Here is a 21,912-nt window from a genome sequence, read left to right on the forward strand (position 1 = left end):
TCTGACGCACAAACTGTACCAAATGGGACACTTTTTGTGCCAATATTTAATTTTAAAGGAATAGTTCACCCAAAAATGAAAATTCTGTCATTAATTACTCACCTCATCGTTCATTTTCGTAACACAAATTAAGATTTTTTGATGAAATCTAAGAGCTTTCTGACCCTGCATAGACAGCAACACAACTAACATGTTTGAGGCCCAGAAAGTTAGTAAGGACATCGTTAAAATAGTCCATGTAACGTCAGCGGTTCGACCATACTTTTATGAAGCTAAAAGTTTCTGTATTCAATGCGCATTTACGACAGTAGTGCAGCATATCTGGGTTCTACATTAGAATGCAGGTTCCTGTATCAGCAACACATTCTCACTCCCAGCTCGTCACATATTGAGGGGTCAGGACCCCCTGACGTCACTTTTTGACACACAGGGTACCCCTTTAGCGTAATTTTTCGACGTGCAGGTCATGATGCTTGTTCATGACTCCCTTGTTTGTTCTGAACAGTTAAACTGAGCACTGTTCTTCAGAAAAATTCTCCAGGTCCTGCTAATTCCTCAGTTTTCCAGCATCTTTTCAATATTTAAACCCTTTTCAGCAGTGACTGTATGGTTTTGAGATCCATCTTTTTACACTCAAGACAACTGAGGGACTCAAACACAATTATTAAAAAAGGTTCAAACATTCACTGATGCTCCAGAAGGAAACACAATGTATTAAGAGCTGGGGGGTTGGGGGGTGGGGGAACTTTTGAACAGGATGAAAATGTCCAAATTTTTCTTAATTTGTTTTTGTTTTTGTCTGTTTATTATTTATTTTTTTTCCATTTAGTACTGCCCTTCGGAAGCAACAGAAGATACCTGCATGTTTCCCAGAAGACAAAAAGTTTTCACCCCCCGGTTCTTAATGCATTGTGTTTCCTTCTGGAGCATCAGTGAACGTTTAAACCTTTTTTAAAAGTTGTGTTTGAGTCCCCCAGTTGTTCTTAGTGTGAAAAGATGGATCTCAAAATCATACAGTCACTGATAGAAAAGGGTTCAAATACACAATAAGATATCAAAGGACTTGGAATGCAAAGTGACTTGTTCATTGTACTTTTATACTCCTTTTTATGGTCAGTTTTTGTAATAAATACCTGTCACTGTACTTTTATTTGCCTGTTGCATGTTTTACATTGTTCAGAAGTAAGTAGGTTTAGAGTAGGGGTGGGGTTAGGTGCTCCAAAATATATTTGAAAGTATAAATTTATCTAAAATTATTTCTATTTTTGCAAATGCACGCAAGCCATTAAATGCAGCACATAATGCAAACAACTAAAAGCAATGGAAGATCCTGCACATCCAAAAGTAGCGCTAAAGGGGTACCTTGAGCGTCAAAAAGTGACACCAAGGGGCCCTGACCAAGCATCAGTATGTGACGTATTGGCGTCAGCAACACCACACATATGCGTCGTGGTACTATTTAAAACATTAATGATGTCCTTACTATCTTTCTTGGCCTTGAACTTGGTAGTTGCGTTGCTTTCTATGCAGGGTCATAGATAGTCATTTGTGTTCCGAAGATGAACAAAGCTCTCGCGGGTTTAAAACGATATGAGGGTGAGTAATTAATGACAGAAATTTCATTTTTGGGTGAACTATCCTTTTAAGGGTTAGTATTGAGAAATATTACAAGTAATAGTGATGTTTGCCATCAGCTGAAATAGATTAAAATATGAAGTACAGTAAGAACAGTAAGAAGAAGAATTCAGCTAATTTCATTTCCAAGACTGAAATTTTGCAATGGAATCAAACTCCAAATTAATGAACAAGGTTGCTTCAATGCCAGACAATGACTGACTCAATGTTAAATTGATGGCTATTGCTATCTGGGTGGTCACTTATGAACATATGACAGGTGTGGGAAATATACGGCCTGTACTGTCACAGCCACAGTGTGTGTGACCTATATTACCAGGGAATCCTGTGGGCGCCTGTATGGGGTGGTAATGATGGATGTTTGCCTGAGCCAGGCAATGAAGCATAACACAATCCATTCTCCTCGATGGCCAAACACCTCAGGTAAAAGAAAGCACAGTGCCCCGCGCTCGATCTCAAACACCTTTACACATACTCGCAGAAACACACATGCACACACACATATCAACCTCCTAGAAAGACTAGTTTTTCATCCTTGTCCCTTAGTGATATTTCACCTGCCAGAGGCCCAGCCTCTTTATTACCTCTGATAGCTTTCCTGTTCTGTAGCTGATAACCTTACTTCCTGGTTCTTAGTCAATGTCACCCTGTTGGGCTTCGTCTCATTTGTCAATGTAGCCTTTGTGGGCATCTGGAGAAATCTCTCCAATCTGTCCTTTACTCTAAAAATGCCTGCATGAATTTCTCTTTATGGATTTTCTGCACTGCTATATTGTGGGTTTACTTACAAAGTCATTTATATATCCACTTTGAGTGGCATTATAAATTCTCCTTGATGAATTGACAGTCCTTCAGACCACCTAATTAAGTAAACAAACCCCCAAAATATGACCTAAACAGCAGTCTATCTTAAACAATGCAATGCGAATGAAGTAAACACATTTATCTCATCCGCTTCTTATATGTGACACTTAATTAAGACATTACACTAGCCACAAAGAAGTCTTTAAACACAAGGTGAAGGCTGATGATTTGTAATGGGGTACTAATTAAAAAGATAATTACACATGCATCTGTTGAAATATGGATGCCAGCAGAAGTTCCCTCTAATTAACCTCCCAAGGACGCTCAGTTATTAATGCCGTTAAATAAAGTGGAAGTGAGACAGAAAAAGAGAGAGGGAGAGAGAGAGACACTCAACTCATCTTTCAGTGACTTAGCAATAAAAAGGGGGAGAAAAATGGAAGGAAAAACGTGTAGCTATTATTAAATGCCTTTGTATTCTTCCTGGAAGATTTATGAAGTGCAGAAGGATTTCCTGTTGTGTAAAGTCAGGACAGCAGAGAATAGAAGATATGAAAGAGGTAGGAAGAGCGGTCCTAATGGACATGTTCCTTAAATACAGCGGCGAAAACACACACTTCGAGTAGACATGCGAGGCCTAAAGTCAAACTCGTGGAGCACACGTGCCCAAAGCCCATAGAAACACGGAGTACGTTTGTGCACACTGTTCAACTAAATTGCAAAGGCGTTTCGCTAAAAATAGAGACCCAGCTGACAGCCTGAGGGGACAGAGTGCACATCTACCAAAACTATTCCTTTTATACTGCAGAAAGTGCTTTTTTATGACTAGGTAAATACAGTAGACAAAAATCACATGGAAAATACGCTGCAAAGAAACAACTGCCACTCTAACATACTGAAATATAAAAGATTCAATATTGGAATATGTAACCCTGGAATAATATAGGTATATTTGTAGCAATAGCCAACAATACACTGTATGGGTCAAAATGATCGATTTTTACTTTTATGCCAAAAATCATTAGGATATTAAGTAAAGATCATGTTCCATGAAGATATTTTGTAAATTTCCTACCATAAATATATCAAAACTTAACTTATGATTAGTAATATGCATCACAAAGAACTTCTCAATATTTAGATTTTTTTGCACCCTCCGATTCCAGATTTTCAAATAGTAAAAATTTACCTTTATGACTGGTTTTGTGGTCCAGGGTCACATATATGGGTCAAAGACGAAAAAGGGTTTAAGCATAAAAACAATAAGTACTGCTTTAAATTGTTGTTGTTTTTCCCAAAAAAAAGTTTTCTGTTTCATTTAATTGCATTTTTGTTTTTCTGAGCAAAAAATAAATATCATACATTTTTCCCTAATTTACATAAGATACCCACTAAAATGTCATTCAGTGTAACAATCTTGTCAGGCATATTTACAACAAAAATCTACTTATGACATATTAAAAGAATAATTGCTTTCACCCCAAATACTAATTGGTTGTAATTCTATATTTTAAAAATTTGTCCCATTTGTCAGTACGAATTTTTTACTAATTTAAAACACAATATAATTTAATATGATCCCTTATTCTTTTATATATTTTAATATGTACAAGTCAAAATAAGCATGTTGTTTGAATTTTTACATAATTATTGTCTTACACTAAATGACAATGTAACATTATTTCAACCAAATTCTGACGTTTTATTCTCCAAAAACTTATTTGAAACCTTAAAAGTAGGCATTTACTTACATTTAAAAGGCTTTCTATGGACATAAAATCACTTTTGTAAATTTTTTTTTGATGTGGACATCTTAATGTCTTAATGTCCCATATATTAGTGAACCGTTTTATGGTTTCCACAAAAACATTAATCAGCGCAACCATTTACAACATTGATAATAATGAGAAATGTTTCTTACACACCAAATCTGCATATTAGAAAAATTATTAAAGGATCATGTGACACTGGAGTAATAAGTGCTGAAAATTCAGCTTTACCATCACATGAATAAACACATTTACGTATATATTACTGTTTTATTATTATATATTGTATTACTGTTTTACTGTATTTTTGATTAAATAAATGCAGCCTTAATGAGACTTATTAAAAACTTAAAAATCTTACCAACCTCAAACTTTTGAATGGTACACACTGGAGCTCACATCACCAAAAACATTAAAGCAACTTTTCAAACAGATGTTATCTCTATTTACAAAGTGCATATTTTAAGTCTAAACAAGTACACTCTCACCTTAGTTCTGATATCACTATCGCACTCGTCTCAGCCAATCACATATGAGAAACAAAAAGAAATGTTGTAGAATTTATTATAAGTATGTTATTACAGTTGTGAGAGGCTACAAATGCTTGCCATCTGAAACATGTTTTCTGATATCTCTAAATATATTACTGTTAGAAGCCATTCACACAGAGTGCAATTTTGCATCCATCAAATTATATTCCATGTGAACATGCATTAGATGGACTTCTGTGACACTGCTTTTAGAGTTTAGTTTGAAAGTCCCTTGTCAAGTAGGAAGAAGTTTAACTTTTAAAACGTGCTTTGGGATCCCTGTGTTCTGCTCTATTCCTCTCCACTGTGCCAAGCTGTTTTTAAACGCAAGAACGTGTCCTGTGTGAACTGCTCCTCACACAAGAGAGCCTTGGTCAGATTTGCTCTCTACATTTTAATGTTTAAATAGCCTACATCATTTGGGAGAGAGGAGCTGGTATCAGTCCAGTGTTTAATGTTAGTGGTGCCCAAAGCATTTATATCAGTTAAACACACAGAATGAATGATGAGAGCAAGCTGAGCTGCAGCACACTTTTACTGCTGTTTGAGTAATCATATTTATGTAGAGGCAATGATCCAGCAAACCAGAAAAAAGGACACTTTTCCCTTTTACTTTTGGATGTATAGATTACTTCCTGCATTTACTCACCTTCAAGCTACTCCAAACATGTATGATTTTTTTTTTTTTTCCGTGGAACACAAAAGGAGATATCAGGCAGAATGTTCAGGCTGCTCTTTTCCACACAAGCTGCAAAATATATATAATAAAAGTAGTTAATATATCTGATGTACTATATTCAAAATCTAAAGCCAAACAATAGCTTTGTGTCAGAAACATACTTTTATATCGATTTATGATTTTTTTTTTTAAAGAAGTCTCTTATGCTCTGAATTTATTTTATCAAAAAATATGGTCATATTGTGAAATATTATTACAAGTTAAAACAGCTGTTTTCTATTTTAATATATTTAAAATGTAATTTATTCCTGTGATGGCAAAGCTGAATTTTCAGTAGGCATTACTCCAATCATAAAATGATTCTAATATGCTGACTTAATAAATATTTCTTTTTATTATCAATGCTGAAAACAGTTGTGTTGCATAATATGTTTGTGGAAACAATATTTCTGTGGCATTTTTTTAATTAATACAAAAATGAAAAGAAAAGCTTTAAATTTAAAGTATATACATTTATACATATTGTAGTACTGAAGCAAAAGTTCTTATCAATTTAATGTATCCTTTCTGAAGAAAATGATTTCTTTCAGAAAAATAAATGAATAGATAAATAAAATAAAACATTCTTCTTTCGCACAATCTTTCTGACTTTTGAACAGTACTTTTAAATTTTTTAAATGTTAAGATTTTCCACATCCACCTATCACAAACCTCATTCTTTTACTTGCACATATATTCAAACAACCTGAGTAACATTTAGTTACGAGAAATGCAAGATCCAGTGTTGCTTGAGTCATTTATCTTTTTCTCAGCGTTGAGCTTTCACCATTACATTTCCCATTGCCTTCGGAACCAAAAACACACATATAAATATTTTATCAGTGCTCTTTGCTCAAGTGAATAGTCAGCACTATTCTCAGTTCTTCAAGCCTTATATTCTCACAAAACAACCACATGGATTTACACTCAACCTAAATTTACAACGACCGTATGCTTTGCTAATATTTTGTGAGTGGAATCAGATATTGCTGTTTACCGTGCATCTCTAAAACAGATGTCCAACGTCTCTCATCATTAGAGTTCAAATGCACATCTTGAGCTGAATCATAGCATTTGTGGGTTAGAGGTGCGTGAACAGCACAGAGAGCGCAGTCGTGCTGTTGTTATGTGATGTAACATGGTTGGCAGGCATGTTTGATGACAAACAGAAGCCCTCAGATGCACTTGAATAGCTGTGCAGTTGGGGGATATGAATATTATATGTTGTGATGTTTTGTGATGTGCTGCTCGCCTCGCCTTGTTGGAGGCATGTGATAGCAAAGCCATACGAGTCCCCCGTGTCGAAAAGTCGAATCTATTATCTTTTATTTAACAGCAAATGCTAATGATGTTTACAGGCCTGCCAGTCTACTTTTTTGTCATTTGAAGTGTTTTAAAATTCACAATAGCCTACAAATGGATAACACTGGTTCTATATCTGTAAATGAGTGGCATTTTAAACTCGATCTTAATTGTTATAAAAGAGTTCAAGGCTCAAGGGATATTTCTCAGCAAATCCTTACTGAAGGTTTAGAGTCAAAAGCTCAATTGCACAAATGCTTTGTTTTCTCAAGCAGTGCTTGTAATGTCATGTTTAATCACCTAGTTTATAGTTGGTGGTGTTTTTGGGTAAATAAATGAAAAAAATATTCACTACACTGGGTAATATGCTTATACCTACAGCTTGGGTGAACTAACTTTTCAGGGGTCTTGGCATGCTTGTTTGGTGTGCACCAAGGCCCAGATAGCAAAGTTTGTACTTATTCAAAAATAATAACGGAGAACTTTTGAGACTGAACGCAAAACAGGTGATGGAAATAATGCAAGTTAGGAGTTTCTTGGGGGAATGCAAAAGTGCAAAAGCATTACATTTTTAGCAGGCTCCCTTTTTAAAGGGTTACTCCACCCCAAAATGAAAATTTTGTCAGTTGTCACTTACCCCCATGTCGTTCCAAACCGTAAAAGCGTCGTTTGTCTTCGGAACACAATTTAAGATATTTTGGATAAAAACCGGGAGGCTTGAGACTGTCCCATTGACTGCCAGGTAAATACCACTGTCAAGACCCAGAAAAGTATGAAAGACATCGTCAAAATAGTCCATTTGCCATCAGTGGTTCAATCAAAATTTTATGAAGCAGCGAGAATACTTTTTGCATGCAAAGAAAATAAAAATAACGACTTTATTCAACAATTCGTCTCATCTGCATCACCATAGCACCATTTTGGAGAATATCCACAATGTAAACTATGTACACTGTTCTGTGTCAGCCCCACCATACGGACACGCTGTTTATGTTCAAATCAAAGCGCAAAGAACATAGAAGATGATCCATGTGGTGCGGCTGACAGAGAACAGCGTACGCAGTTTGCGTCCAGCGGATACTCTCTAAAATGGTGCTACGGTGACACAGATGAGACGAATTGTTGAATAAAATCGTTATTTTTATTTTCATAAAATTCAGACTAGACCACCGATGGCAGATGGACTATTTTGACAACGCCTTTCATACTTTTCTGGATCTTGACAGTGGTATTTACTTGGCAGTCAATGGGACAGTCTCAAGCCTCCTGGTTTTCATCCAAAATATCTTAAATTGTGTTCCGAAGACGAACAAAGCTTTTATGGGTTTGGAACAACATGGGGGTGGAGTAACCCTTTAATATCTTTAATATCATTCACTGTGAAAGCATGTTCCAGTGAATGCCTTAAATGAACTAAATCTTTTTTCTTAGGCATTGATACACAGAATGCATAAAGAAATTGACTTCCAAAAATAAACTGAGTGAAATATACTGGTGTCAAAAACTAGCTCTGGTTTCCTCTAGGATTTAGAGCAATAAAAACTACAAATTTGCTCTCTCTGAGAACACATGCTCCAAAGGAACCGTGTTGCACATTTCAAAGACAGCCTATTATTCTTAAACACGGAGGAATCTTTGATCCTTATGCTGCTATATCACTACTGCCCACACCTGCATGTGGGCAGTGGGGCACGCTCATTAACCACGCACGTCTGCATGACGTCTAGCTGAAGCTGCTGGCGCTCGCACTTAATTGAGTGGAGAATTCCTCCTCACGAGGCGTTAATGAAAGGTTTGCATTTGAATGACCGTGACATCACAGTAGCTCAAGCACCAGCTACTAACGAAAGAGGCGAGAATATACAAATGCTACAAACGCAGTATAGGGTTTAAACGATAATGTGTTGTCTTTTTACAATCCAGATCTCAATAATAAGGCTTTAATCTGAGCTAGATTTGTACTTGCCCTTTTTCACAGGCCAAAATTCTATTTTTTACTATCTGGGGCATTTTCTCAGAGGAGGCAAGGGAGGCAGTGTCTCTTCAAAATACTGGATGAGAAAAAAATTTGTAGTACAAAAATAAAACAATGCCAATATTACAAAATACAACACTACAAAGTGTATGAATCACTCGTTTCTAAAGAAACATTGTCCAACAGCAAACACCAGCAGGTAAATTTACATAGGAAGTCTGCATCTCTCTTGCCTCCCCAGACCCCCTAAAGCATGCAGTGAGTTTGGCAGGTGGGTAATTGAGAATAAATGGGGGAAAGTCATGTGAAAGGAGGCAGTGCCTCCATCACGATATGATTGGATTTGACTGGTTTTGATCAGCTGTGATTGGTTCATGCGCGTTCACAAATAAATCTTAATGAACAATATAATAGTGTTAATGGGAAGATTCATTTTAAAAATCAAGTAACTAACTCACACACTTAAATATAACCATTTTTTTACAGCAAAATAAGACTTAAAATGGCATGAAAACATGATCCGTGGGATGTTTTTAATGAGTAATCAGCTTGAAGAAATTTAAAGTAAATCTCCTCGTCTGTGACCAGTATTTACCGAGCTTTGATAACTGATGATCCAAAAACATCAAAAATAGTTAGTTAAAAGTTAAAGTAAGTTCATAAATAAGTTCAAACACAAGTTCATAAATAAAATATATTGTTTAAATTGTTACTGCCTTGAGTTATTATTTTGAAATGAATGTAAATTGCTTAAAAACACTAACTTGATGAGCTTCATACTTGGCTTTAATAAACAGAATTACATTGTAGAATTACATAATAGATTACATTGTTAATGTAAAAATACAACATTTTGTTTTCCTTTTTTAAAAGTGTAATGTTTATTTAACAAAGAAAATGTGGCTTGGACATGAATTTACATTTGATAAAAATATATATATATATACTAATAATAAACTTTAATGTCTCCTCATTTCAGAACATTAAATTAATTTTAAAATACTGTAATCAGTTACTATTTTATGGATAACATGATTATATATTTACACAATAGCAATAAGCAATTAAGTATCAAAATGGCATGTTCATGTTTCTCTGACATGGTTATGGTCACATTACACGCAGGTAAACAAATAATATAATTTATTTTAAGTAAGTGTTTTATTTTGATTGATTTTAAAATTATGCATTTAAATTTTTACGATTTTACATTTTTAAGATATTTTCTTACTCATCTGTATTTTTATATCAATATGGTACAAGATTATCCAATTTAAATCAATGTGAAAAGTGAAGGTCAAAAATAATCTAAAAGATTATATTACCTGAAATGTGTAATGGATTACATTACTAACTACAATTTTTGTCATGTAATCAGTACCAGATTACAATTTGTGAGTAATCTACCCAGCTCTGTACACATATACGCATATATACACACATTCACCATTCTTCTTGAACCAGCCATCAGCATTTAGCCATCAGAATCTATGGAAATAACTTCAATGGCTATTTCAAATATGTATAGAAGATGCGGTGTGGCTTTTACTGGCTTTAGTTGCACTACTAGACCAACAGATAGGGAGATCAGACAGACAGTTTGCCTAGAGGCTCATGACTCTCCCATAAGAGAGAGATGAGAAGCTTTTCAAAGGGAGAGATGGGATTCTGACTAGCTTAAAAGGGATTTAAAGATTTATCGCAAAGTGCCACAGGAGGATATTCCCCTCGAAAGCTCACCTGATATCAACCTTCCTGCTTCCTCTTACAACACAAACTGTATTTATACACTAAGTGGTACAATTAAAAATTCAGTCAACTAATTAGACCAGCTTGAAAAAAACTCACTAGAATTTTACTCATCCAATCCATATATGGCAGAAAACGAACACTTCACCTCTAAATGAACCAAATCACGAAGCAGATGATTCACACTCACTAGAAGCAACACCTTCATATATGAATCACGATCGTTTACGAATCATCTCTGTATTCTTTCATCTCAGAGCCATATGTTGAGTTCAACGGGCAGATCGCAAACCCAAGAGAAATACCATAGAGATAGAGAAAGGACATGTGAGAAGTTGTCAGAGCGTGAGATGACTCCAGGCAACAGATGCCCAATTACCATATTTACATAATTATGGTGATGCATTTGGATCCGAATGAAGTTGTAAGAGCACAGCTGTTGTTGTCCAGCTCAGGCGTAGCTCAGCAGAGGAGCAGGCTGAATATTTATGTGACATTTCATGATATTTCAATTGCATAGTGCTTATCACAGTCAAACGCAGTGGAGACCCATTTCACAGGCTTGATTACCATCCGCACCAAGGTTTGATGGCAATATAATATGTTTAACAAAATATTGTGACAAAATCATGAAAGCGGTTCACAGGTTTTGGAAACTGTTTGCAGACAATTAGATAACACAATTTAACTACATCATTTCTATATCTAAAGACTTAGGGTGGCCTCTTATGACTTTCCATCTAGGAACATCATTCCAGGAAGTTTTGAACAGAAAAACAGCACTTACATTTTTTACAAATTATGCATGGTGAAATCAGCCCAAGCACACAATACTGAACGATCGCCTTTAACAAAAACACCCAATAACGTTTGAAAAGTACATGGGGCAAACTTGAAGCACCAAAAACTCTTAAATATGCATTTAATGAAAGTAATCAGAGGATAAAATGAATGAGACAGAAGCCTCTCTGGAATTTTCCCCAATGTAAAATATGTTGCTTTGTGCTTCCCCTTTGAAGACAGCTTCTGCTCTAATAACTTCGTCTGCAGGCCTGCTGTTCACAGGCTTTGCGAGGTCCTTGCTAGCTCTCGGCCTGAGCCTTTTCAACTTTCAGATAAATTATTCAGACAGATAGCCTATAAATACTGTTCCGTTTTAATGAAATATCCTGGCACGGCTCCGCAGTATGATGTAGCAAACGCAGTCCTGCTGACTTCCATGTCTATCAATTTAAATGTCTCGGAATGAAAGACCTTACAGGAAATATTTGATTATCACATCTTTCATCTCATCTAGATACTCACAAATACTCATGTACTCATGCATTACCCTTTAAAACTTTAAAAGTAAGCTTAATACTTTTATTCAGCATGGAGGCATTAAATTCATAATGTTATAAGGTTTATATTTCAAATTAATGCTGTCTTTTTGAACAAAGTTTTAATGTTTTCAATAACTGATACTAATAAGAATAAGCACCAAATCAGCATATTACAATGATTTCTGATGGATCATGTGATGCGTAATGACTGCTGAAAATTCATATTTGCCATCACAGGAATAAATTATATTTTTAAAAATATAAAAATATATTGAATTGTAATACTGTTTAATAATATTATTGTTTTTGCTATATTTTTGAGCAATTAAATGCAGCCTTAGTGGGATTTTTTTTAAAAAAGGTAATGCACATGGAAATTATTATAATATAAAAAAACTGAGAAGAAACACTTTGCCCTCCAATAAATGTAAATTGCAAATTTACACTAAGGATGACAAATTCCACAACACAATGACTTTACATATAGCTCAAGGGTCTTACGGACTACTTCTGTTACCTTTATGGTGGTTTCACAGGGTTTTTTGGAGTTTGACGGACACTGTCCATTGTCTGCTTTTAAATGAAGAGCACCATTAACATTCTGCAAAACAAAGAAAATAATATAAATATGAAATAACAATGGTTAAAAAATAACAAAACATTAATTTTTGCATAAATGACACTACTAAATTCTATAGAGACAGCCTTGAACGTTAAAAAAAAGGTTTGTTGCACAAGCCTCCCACCTAGACCACTCCAAGAACAATACAACATAGGCAGTTAACAGTCATGTACATGTAAAATCAAAATAGTTGGTGCATTGTAACTTTAAGTCAGTTGACAATTGACAAGTTAGTAACCTTCATTTCGCATGCTAGGAAAAAAAATCAAAACGTTTGCATACACCACTTCATGTCCTTAAAACAGTGCCGCCACCTACAGACTTGCCAAAATTAGAGCAAATTCAGACCACTGCCATAATCACTGACTGCCATCTATGTGCATATGACTGACATACACTCAAATGCATTGCTGTTACAATCACTAACATCATGTGGCAATGCAAAAATGACAGTTTTGGGTCTTCTTATATACTCAAGCAGCATGAGGTGTTAATTAACGTGGTAAGACAGCTGCTGTGCTCCTAATGATCTCCTGAGTGCAACATCTTTCCAGCTAAGCCTCAAAGTCTTTTAAATCTCCTTAGCATGATGGAGGCTGTCTAGAAAATAAATATAAATGTAAATGTGAGCTTAGGACAGACATACTGGCTTTTATGGCTCGTGAAACTGTCTGTGTCAAGGGTGGGCGAGGAGTGACAGAAAAGCGCTCTGCGGTATCTTAATGCAGTAGCTAGACAGAAGACTGTCAGATATGATGATGAGGATGAAAATGAATGAAATCGAGCTGTAAGTGTCACAAATTGGCATGCCACCGCCAAGTGTCACAAGCAATCACGTCACCTCATATTACGCCTCAATGCATGACACAATCGATGAGTTAATGTAGCAAGATTGTGGATATGCTGTCTCATTTTTCACAAGACAACACATACATTTGTTCTTCTATCATGGTTGGGACTTCACAGTAACTTCTATTGCTTTTATACTGAGCTAATGAGGTTTGTTCTGTCTATCTATCCCATAACCTGACCTCTACTCAGAGAACTAACCTTCATACAAACCCTTTACATTTTCTTTCTGTCTTCATATTAAGCTGATTTGCCTCTGATTTGCCACAAAAAGGTAAATTCACGTCTTTCTCTTTTTGTAATGTAGACAAAGCCTAACCCGAAAACCACAAAGAACAGCCCAAAACAGACTTCAGACTTACGGATTGTGACCACTAGATGGCAGAGTAATACCATTGAAAACCAGCCACATCGTCTGTAAAGATCCTTTGAAATATTGTTTTCCCTCAGCCCCTTTATTGGGATAAAAGTTAAAAGAACAATACGAAAAAACAGATCATTTTTAAATAAAATATCAAATGATAAACAACAGTAGCGAAACACAAGGACTAACACTGACAGACACTTGTTTTTCTTGCATTCACTCCAAACATTAAGGGAGGTACAAGAGCTACAAAATGCATATGCTAATCCAAACCCTGGTGAAAAAAACAGCATATACTGGTAGGTATGTTTTGATGCTGGGATGCTGGTTAGGTAGGTTTTGATGCTGGTTTAAGCTGGTCCTTTGCTGGTTTATGCTGGTCATGTTGCTGGTCAAGGACCAGCATGAACCAGCGAAGGACCAGCATAAACCAGCAAAGGACCAGCTTAAACCAGCATCAAAACCTACCTAACCAGCATCCCAGCACCAGCATCAAAACCTACCTAACCAGCATCCCAGCATCAAAACATACCTACCAGCATATGCTGGTTTTTACACCAGGGAATACAGCCTAAAATACAGTTAAAACGACTACTGATAAAAACAAAAAGCAGTTTTATCCACAAATTGCAATAACAAGTTTTACTTTGTGTTATGTCGCATACGATCAATTTGGACATGAACTAGCAACGTAAGCAGCTAAACGGTTTTAACCCTGGTGAAAAAAACAGCATATGCTGGTAGGTATGTTTTGATGCTGGGATGCTGGTTAGGTAGGTTTTGATGCTGGTTTAAGCTGGTCCTTAGCTGGTTCATGCTGGTCCTTGACCAGCAACATGACCAGCAAAGGACCAGCTTAACCAGCTAAGGACCAGCATAAACCAGCAAAGGACCAGCTTAAACCAGCATCAAAACCTACCTAACCAGCATTCCAGCATCAAAACATACCTACCAGCATATGCTGGTTTTTTCACCAGGGAAATCACTGACAGTCCTTTCGAGGTACCGTAAAATCTGAAAATTATTACTTTATATTACTGCGGTTACAGAGGGATTGACTTTTGTTTAGTCGTTAATATAGACAGTTAATACCTGCTTTTGTCAGTTCCAAGCTTGCCTTCAGGACTTGTTAGTCTGCACCTATAGCTGCTTTACACAATTTAAGTGCCACAAATCGTTTCCAAACAGGTTTCCCATACACTCCTCCCGTCTAACGTGACTCTTCTCAAGTAGCTCTTCATAAAACTCACGCCACTGCCTTGGATACGCATTTCTAGTTTTGGGATTGGTCATACACTTGGAGACTGTTAATAGAGCCTTGGCCTGTCGCAACAAGTGTTATTCTATTACAGTGATATCTGGCAGGTAGCAGGAGCGTTTGTTTACATGGTATTCCACAAACATGTCTTTACCACACACATTCAACTTAACCTCCCTTAACATTACTGACAATGAACACGTCTGCATGGAGAATTTGCCAGTGAAAATTATATAGCTGCAAGCAACGATTACCAAGATTCAAGAGCTTTAAGGCATTTAAGCACATATGATAAAAGACATTATTTAGCAAGCCTGTAACAACCTAAATTAATGATTGTAAAAAGCATTTTTGGCAAATCCAGGTAATTTACTATAGAAATTGTTTTTTTTTTTTAACATTTATGACTTTCATAGCACCAGCTATGGTCTGATCTCTTTAAAACTTTGCATGCTTGGTTTGAATCATTGTCTCATGTGCTCACCAGGTTTCGTGAAGTTTTGAGTTTATAGGACTTTGGGTAAATTTTGTTGGGCCCCATTTTTAAACGACCCCTAAAGCTTCCCAAAGGGTAATTTTTTTTTTTTTTTTAATTATTATTTTAGAGAGTCCAGAGAATTGTACTGCAGTGTTTTTTTCCAGAAGTAGTTTTTTTTACATCTTATCAATCATTTAACAAATGATTCGATTTACAGCAGTGGTTCTAGAGGCAAAGCTGGAGTAAGGAGTTCTATTAGATGATACAAAAATCATGTATAAAAATATGTGTATGTGTGAAAAACCACACAATGTACAATCGTTTACGCCCTTGAAAAATGCAATAGCCTCCCAATTCTTTCAAATTTCTCACAGACCTTTAGGCCATGAGTCAAACAGGCCCACTGAGTTTCGTTCTGATCAACCTCCGTTAACCTTGTCTAATAGGTGCTCAAACTTCATCGGCCAATGGCGGCCATGTTTTTTTGAGATGTGCAAATGTCCTTATGGCAACTTGTGGCACTTTGGACCACGACCGTGCGCAGCAATTTTGTTGACAGGACAAATGGTTGCATAGGTATAGACATTTTTGTGTGGCCAAGTGGCCAATCACCGCAATTTTTTCCCTGTGACCTCAGATCGAGCTCTTACTCAGGTGTTCTGAGTTTGGCGAAAATACATTCCAGGAGTTATAGCATTTTAAAAGTTGAGTAGTTAATTAAACTTTGTGACTGAGTTGAAAGTTCAGCTTTTTTTGATAATTATTAATATTCACTCTCCAGAGAATCTTTCTGCACTGGTTTCATTCCGATTGGGCAAAAAACCTAGGACTAGGTTGCAAAAGTAGTCAAAAAATGTCATACTTTTGATTGCTGTAGAGCCCCTGTCAGGCCGACTGGGGTAAGCCTTGGTGACGTTGTAGGCGGTGTGAGTACTACCATCCATCCAAGTTTTTAAGTCTCTACGACTCACGGTTTGGTCTGCACAAACAGTTTTACATGGAGCTTGCTGATCCTTGGCCATTCTAACAATTACAATAGGGTTTCAGCGCTACGCACTTGAATTCCTAATAAAATGCTTCACATCTTTTGGAAATTTCCTAAATCCTTGTAACCAGCATTTTGCATCTGTTATTCTTGAGTGGAAATACTGGAGATGTACATTCTTGCCATTTATATCAATTTGTTTGTAATAATGCAACACAGCAAATTAATCAATTCACTTATTCTCTTTGACAGCACACAAGAGTGTAACAAACTGCAAAATGTAGGTCAGGACTTTCACCTATTTGTACATTGATTTATGTTTTCTATCCCTTACCCTAAACCTACCCCTCACACAAAACTTTCTGAATTTAATTTTTTGTTAAAAAACATAATTCTGTTTGATTCATAAGCTGTTTTCCTCATAGGGACTATACATTTCCACACAAGGTCAAAATTTACTGGTATTACTATACTTATGGGAACATTTGGTCCCCATAACGGAGGGAATACCAGGACCACACACACGCATTTCCAGAACATTACACCACCCTGGTCAGCAGTAGCATCTACATACTCACCAAGTGTGCTCACGCATCTTCAGTTATTGTGCGTCGTTACCAGGCTGTGCTGCTTTCACATTCATGAAAATCCCAGCCATTAATTCCCTGGGATGGAGGCGAGGCTGGACCACTGATGAAATATATGCCAGAAGCCCTGCCAATTTCTATCTGAAAGCCAACAGACATCTCATTCACTTAATGCTGTTTTGGGGAGGGGAATGGGGATGATTTTTTTTTTTTTCTACACTGTGGACTTATGCATCATGATCAGCAGAGAGAGAGAGAGTGAGAAAGAAAAGACTCTGCCTGAGGTGGGTCATTTCTCTGTCTGCCTTCCATCAGCTCTTTTATGGAATAATGGCATTCTCCTGGATATTGAAATAGATGGTGAGAGAAAAAAAACAATAAGTGAAGTGAAAAATTGGAAAAATTCAAGCAACTCCAGAGTGCAAACACAATTCTAACCCAAAGTATCACCAATCACATTGACTTCCACAATCCAACCCAGGCATTTTTCTTTTCTTAAAATACCTTTTTTTTCTTTTTTTTCACATCCGGTATTAATTAAATATGTTGTACTGAATTGTACAACTGTGATCAGCAACAACGTAGGCCTGTAAATGAAAATCTGAGCTCGCTCTGACATCAAATTAAATGAAATATTGTTCCAAAACGCTAGTATTCATATTTGATCCTTTTTCAACCATCTGGGCGCTATGGTAGTGAACCTCTTACTCTGTAGAGTTCTTACTACAGTAGGCATGCCAGCTGGCAGCTTGGCATAACACATTGCTCTCGTAGGTACTGATATTTCAGACAGCCATCTTCCATGCCAACAGTTCCTGCAAATCCTCATGCAAACTATTGAGGGGCCCCGCACACCTCAACAGAGCTCGAAATGAGCGTGCCATTCTGCATGTCATTTCAAACTGACCCTGTAAAGGCCCCTCTAAGCTTGAAGTGCAATTTCACTGCGGCTCAAAACTGCTTAGGAGCAGATATCATAACAGCAAGAATGCAAAATCTAATATTCACTCACTGTCATGTGATCTGCATGAGCATTGCAACGCAAAGACTCCTATTGTGAAATTATCATCTGTGGTAATCAACATTCAGTCAAGTAGCTGAAAGACAAACTGAGCCATCATCTTCAAATAAGTGTTTAATTTCTTTTTTGAAGAGGATGAAAGTGGGTCCCAAACTACTGTCCAACCCGTGAGAATGAAAGACCAAATATAAAACTGTGTTATAAAAGATATGTGACTCAGAGAGCCGAAATACAAAGTAGAGCTATAACTCTCCACCAATATTGTAAGCATAACTGTCTCCTAAAGCTTCCCTCCCTTGGACAGCAGATGATTGGTATGCCTGTGAAATCCTAAAGGCTCCCAAGAGAGGTGGCGCCTGGAGATGATAAGATCCATTCCCATCAAAGGTCAGAGCTGGGCGAAGAATAATATGGTCAGCATTGGGCCAAATCACATCACATTCCTTATTAGCATATTCCTGAGAGCTTGCAGATATCATCAGCGAAAAAAAGTTAAATGGCACTGTCAAAGAAAATTGACAAAAAATTACAAAAGAGACAAGGCCGCCAGAAAATTTAAGGATTCTCAAAATTACAATGGCAGTTTTGTGGATTTCAGGCAATGCCCTCAATTTGCAAGCTTATTAAGCTTAATCCTCTTTTTTATAACTTATATACTGTAAACCTTATGAGTAACACAATAGAGTCTACCAAATATATTTGAGTTTTTGGTCGGTCTTGAGATTAATTATAAACTCTCTTCTTTTCAACTTTTCAGCAAACAGTTCTAAGACCTTTATTTCCTTAAGGGTGAAGAACATTTCAATAATGAAAGCTTGAAAGTTTTCATGGATGTTAAAGGGATAGTTCACCCAAAAATAAAAAAATCTGTCATTAATTACTCACCTTTGTGTCGTTCCAAACCTGTAAGACCATCATTCATCTTCTAAACACAAATTAAGATATTTTTGATGAAATCCGAGAGCTTTCTGACCCTGCGTAGACAGCAATGTAACTGAAATGTTCCCAGGCCCAGAAATGTAGTAAGGACATTGGTAAAACAGTTCATGTGACATCAGTGGTTCAACCGTACTATGTTTCTGGCCCTGGGAACATTTCAGTTATGTTGCAGTTTATGGAGGATCAGAAAGCTCTTGGATTTCATCAAAAATATCTTAATTTGTGTTCTGAAGATGAACGAAGGTCTCACGGGTTTGGAACGACTGAGAGTGTGAGCAATTAATGGCAGAATTTTTATTTTTGGGTGAACTATCCTTTTAAAGCTTCTTCATGGAACTATCAATGGCAATAAAAAGATAAACTTTTGAGTTTAGGTCATTTCTAGCGTTTGAAAACTCAACCTACAGCAGAATTACAATTAGTACAAGCATAGCTAAGTATCTGAAAGCCTGTATTATGAATGAGCTTTTCTTATCTTCTTCGTCATCACATAACAAGGCTTAAAAAAAGATAACATTTTCTTCTTGCCTTGTTGAAAATGTTTGAAGATGACAGAATCAGTCCTCAAAGCCCAGGCCACCCTCACAGGAGCAAACCGCTGCACAAACAACCCCCATCTCCCTGAGGAAGAAGTGAATGAGTTTATGTTTCCTTACCTCGTCCTTTCTCTCTTTGTCTCCACCTCCTTTCCTAACTCATGAGACCTTCTTGGCTGAGGTTCGCAGAAGTTTAGTTTGGATATGACTCACATGGAAACTCATACAGAGTGGGCTGCCAGGCTCCTCTGCTTGTTCCTATAGCCTGTGATATAGTGAGAATAATGGTTGTTTAATGCCAGCACAGCCCTGATTCAGCCACTACAATGCCTTATCCTGCAGAGCACAATGTTAATGAAGCAGAGAGAAACTATTCATGAATAAGGAACAACTCCTGCTTCACAAGATTGAAAAGGTTTTTGGCTCATTCTAGGAAATGGGACTATTTGTGTCTCCATTCCTTATTCCTGTTTTGAACATTAATGTGTGTTGGCAGTGTACAAATCTACCCTATAATGATAAAAATCCATGCAGTGGTTTTTAATTCATCTGCAAAAATAATATCCCCTTTTTCAAATTGAGCCATTCTCAGATGCCTGTCGGTGTGACGTCACACCGACAGAGGCCACTCCCACGATAGTTGATTGACATGAGCGTCTTACCTCAGATCAGTTGTAACAGTCCAACTTCCATGTTTTGATGCCGGAGCAGGGATGTAAGTTAGACACAAATTGAGCGATTGAGATGTTGTGTTGCTGGACGTAATAATGAACGTAGTGGTCTTCATTTACTCCCGACATCTGAGCCACTGAAGATGCAGTGGATTACGTTTGTTTATGAATGGAATGCGCCTCCCGATCTACATATATCCGTCTATGTTTGCGCCAATCATTCGTGATCCAGCTTCACTTACAGCAGAAGTGAGTGTAAGGGTTTTTTTAATGAATCTTTGGGATCGCCTTTCTTAATAATGTGCTAGTTAGCAAGTTTAGCGGCTAAATGCGACTAAAGTAAACAGGCTCGTCACTCCACAGAGAGAAGAGAGGGGCGGAGCAAGCAGAGCTCTTTTGCATTTAAAGCAGCCTCGACCAGAATGGGATGATTTTTGCAGAGGTGATTTTGGGAAGGTAAAAGGGTGTTGTTTTACACAACCATTGAGAATTTTTAACCAAAGTATATTATAGACTTGTCATTGAGACCCTAAAGAATCATATAAACTTGTGGAAAATGGGCATCTGATGACCCCTTTAAATAACTGAAAACAAAATATTTTAAAATGACAAATAAAACACAAGGCTCTGGTACTTTTGTTGGTAAAATACGATTTTCTAAAAGTTCTTATTCTTAGGAAATTCAAAAAAACACATTATAATATTATGTATGAATGGAATATGTAATATCCACATTCTTAATGGGTTTTATTTATAATTCATTTATTTGTAAACAGAAAAAAAACATGGTTAAATATGCAAACAAAGGTTCAAATGAAAATACTGACATGAAATGCACATGTAAAATTGTCTAATTTGGTTACATCCATTAATAAATGGCTATATTTTCATTACTCTGTATACTCTTGCTGTTGAATTCATATTTGCACAATTAATGAAGAGAGAAACGATAATATGTAGTGTGTGTGTGTGTGTGTGTGTGTGTGTTTGCTTTGGACTTATACACACACTCGCTGCCCAGCCGTGACATTAGAGCCAGGCGGTTAAAATCTAAGTTATTAGTGTTCAGATAAATGGAGGTTGCATTTGCTGCAATTTATTCTCATTAATTATTTAGCGGCCAGGGCCTCACATTATGCAGTTCAGCTACTTAATAGGAGCAGATCACTGAGTGGGTCAGGAATGATTACACATTGCACTGGCTGGCAACGAGAAAGCATTTGCTGAGTGGTAATTACTTGAAATGATAAAGCGCTTGCATTAAACATGATAAAGAGAGGGTTCCAATGCAAAGTCACTCATTGCAAAATTAAGAGAATTAGCAACAATTCTGCCTGCCAGTCATGCAAGGAGTTCACATAGCTGAGGTCAAATCAGACCACAATACGCTACGAACACATTCATACACTAATTGACCGGAATGGATGTTTCTGAGGTTGTTTTAGAACATTCTTCCCTTTGATTTGTCTTTTTTCTATCTCATACCGATACAAACCTTTCATTAATCTTTCAAATTTTGCATACACTGGCAAATTAGGCACAGGGAGAGTTTGGAATATTAAAATAGTGGTAAAAATGCACAGGACACCTCTCTAGATATTCATTTTTCTTCATTTTCTTTATGACAGGTAGGAATGCTTTAATATGCCCAGTCGCATCCTATGTAGATGATGTCAATCGAAATGTTTTAAAAATAGCTTTTCAGTTTGCAAGCCTCTGGAGGTTCTTCTCCAGAGTTGAAATAGCCAAACAGAACGTCTTCTTTTGAAGCAGACACAAAGACGAGCCCATAGGAGCT

The sequence above is a fragment of the Labeo rohita genome, chromosome 6 (assembly GCF_022985175.1).
Source record: "Labeo rohita strain BAU-BD-2019 chromosome 6, IGBB_LRoh.1.0, whole genome shotgun sequence".
NCBI lineage: Eukaryota > Metazoa > Chordata > Actinopteri > Cypriniformes > Cyprinidae > Labeo > Labeo rohita.